This window comes from Trichechus manatus, unplaced genomic scaffold (genome assembly GCF_000243295.1).
Source record: "Trichechus manatus latirostris isolate Lorelei unplaced genomic scaffold, TriManLat1.0 scaffold00177, whole genome shotgun sequence".
NCBI lineage: Eukaryota > Metazoa > Chordata > Mammalia > Sirenia > Trichechidae > Trichechus > Trichechus manatus.
In genome coordinates, this window is record NW_004444113.1 from 805,984 (window position 1) to 808,890 (window position 2,907).

At 44.3% G+C, this 2,907-nt stretch overlaps 1 long non-coding RNA gene across 1 annotated transcript in view; it reads right to left on the reverse strand.

Moving 5' to 3' along the window:
* Positions 1-1,599: 1,599 nt before the first annotated feature.
* The window catches only part of LOC111822436 (uncharacterized), a 31,791-nt gene continuing 30,483 nt past the window's right edge, over positions 1,600-2,907 (reverse strand). Inside the window, exon 5 of the long non-coding RNA XR_002825700.1 lies at positions 1,600-1,781. This is a non-coding gene — a long non-coding RNA (uncharacterized LOC111822436). The remainder of the gene's footprint in view (positions 1,782-2,907) is intronic.

Here is a 2,907-nt window from a genome sequence, read left to right on the forward strand (position 1 = left end):
TAATATACAAATTGTTTTGTGACACTGGTTGCCAACCCTGCAGTGTGTCAACACTCTCCCCTTCTCCACCCCGGGTTCCCCATTTCTACGCCTCCAGTTTTCCTGTCCCTTCCTGCCTTCTCATCTTTGCTTTTGGGCTGGTGTGCCCATTAGTCTTGTATACATGATTGAACTATAAAGCATGTTCCTCACATGTGTTATTGTTTGCCCTATAGATCTGTCTAATCTTTGGCTGAAGAATGAACCTCAGGAGTGACTTCAGTACTGAGTTAAAACAGTGTCCAAGGGCCATACCATTGCGAATTTCTGTTCTTTAAAGACACCTACTTGGGATATTTGTGTTACAGCAGCACCAGGAAACTAAGAGAAATTCTATGGGACTTCTATGGCTATAAAAGGCATTACAGCTTCCACTCGCCTCTCTATCTCCTGGGAGATCAACCCTTGGAACTGTCATGCTGTGAGGTAGCCTAGCTCACATGAAGATGACTCAGGTCGCCAGCTGAGGTCCTAGCTGATAGCAAGCATCAATTGCCAGCCATAGGAGTGATGAGCCTTCAGATGATTCTGGCCCCAGCCACTGTGTCCTCCAACACCAAGTCTTCCCAGCTAAGGCCCAGACACCATGGGACAGAGACAATAGTCCCCACTGTGCCCTTTCCAAATCCTTGTCTGTCATGGATTGAATTGTGACCCCAAAAAATATGTGGATCAATTTGGCCAGGGCATGATTCCCAGTATTGTGTGATTGTCCACCATTTTGTCATCTGATATGATTTTTCTACGTGTTTAAATCCTACCTCTATGATGTTAATGAGGTAGGATTAGAGGCAGTTATGTTAGAGAGGCAGGACTCAATCTACAAGACTGGATTGTGTCTTGAGCCAATCTCTTTTGAGATATAAAAGAGAGAAGCAAGCAGAGAGACAGGGGGACCTCAAACCACCAAGAAAGCAGCACCGGGAGCAGAGCACATCCTTTGGACCCAAGGTTCCTGCATGGAGAAGCTCCTAGACCAAGGGAAGATTGATGAGAAGGACCTTCCTCCAGAGCTGACAGAGAGAGAAAACCTTCCCCTGGAGCTGACACCCTGAATTTGGACTTCTAGCCTACTAGACTGTGAGAAAATAAATTTCTCTTTGTTAAAGCCATTCACTTGTGGTATTTCTGTTATAGCAGCACTAGATGACTAAGACACTAACCCAGAGAAGCTATGAGCATGACAAAGTGGCAGTGGTTTTACGTTGCTAATTTTGAGTTGGTTTATTACTCAGTCATAGATAAAGGGATGGAGTGTGACAATAACAACCTTGAGAGTTGTAAGGACTAGAGATAACATATGAAACCACCTAGTTTGGTATCTGACATACAGAAATATCTCAGAAATGGTAACTGTTATCATCATTATTGAAAAGTGAGAGGGTTACAATCTACTAAACCAAACCAAACCAGCTGCCAATTCCGACTCGTGGCGACCCCAAACATGCAGAGCAGAACTGTGCTCAATAGGGTTTTCAAGACTGTGACTTTTTGGAAGCAGATCACCAGGCCATTCTTCTGAGGTGCCTCTAGGTGGGTTTGAACTGCCAATCTTTCAGTAAGTAGTCAAATGTTTAACTATTTGTGCCACCCAGGGACTCCTTATAATCTACTAGGTCTGTTTATCTTGCCCTGTCAGCCTTTGCCCCACTCACCACTGTCTGCCACATTTCCAGAAAACCTCAGTGCCAACTCAGTGCAGCTGAGCACCTCCTCCAGAAGCTCCAACCACGTTCTTCTCCCTGGAGGCAACAAGGGTCTTTTTAGGTGTCAGCATAGGGTGGGAGGGGCCCTGGTGGCACAGTGGTTAAGAGCTCAGGCTGCTAACCAAAAGGTTGGCAGTTAGAATCCACCAGCCACTCCTTGGAAACCCTGTGGGGCAGTTCTACTCTAGTATAGGGTAAGAGGCCATCACCCATCTGTCAGTTTGTTGTACTGTGGTGGTTTGCGGGTTGCTGTGATGCTGGAAGCTATGTCACTCGTAATTCAAATACCAGCAGGGTCACCATGGTGGACAAGTTTCAGTGGAGCTTCCAGACTAATACAGACTAGGAAGAAAGGCCTGGAAATCTATTTCTGAAAATTAGCCAATGAAAACCTTATAGATCACCACAGAACATTGTTCAACTCCAAGGCAAGACACAAATCTTTTAAGTTACCTGTGTAAGTTTTAAGGTCAACATTCTTATAGGTATATTTTAGAAAAGATTATTATTGTTAATAATTAGATATTACTACAGTGAGAGGTTTTTTTTTAATTGTGTTGTGTTTTGGGTGGGGCTTTGCAGTGCAAATAAGTTTTTCATTGAAAAATTTTATACACAAATTGTTTGGTGACATTAGTTGCAATCCCCACAATGTGTCAGCACTCTCCCCCTTTCCTTTTCCACCCTGGGTTCTCAGTGTCCATTTGTCAGGTTTTCCTGTCCCTTCCTGCCTTCTTGTCTTTGCCTTTGGTTGGGTGTTGAACTAAGATGCACATTCTTCATGAGTGTTATTATTTGTGTTATGGGCCTGTCTAGTCTTTGGCTGGGGGGTGGATTTCAGGAGTGGCTTCAGTTTTGAATTAGCAGGGTGTCCAGGGGCCGTAGTTTTGGGAGGACAGATAATTCTTAAACTGAACAACAGATCACGTGAAGTAGAGGGCCAGCGAAGGCGAGGGAGACCCTCAGGGAGATGGATGGGCATAATAGCTACAATGATGGACTGGAACATGCTGGTGATTGTGAGGATGATGCAGGACTGGACATTTCATTCTGTTGTACATAAGGTCACCACAACTCAGAGTGATTTTACTATCTATCCATCCACCCATCCATGTATGTATGTATAGATGGGTATATATATCATCCATTCATCCATCCATCC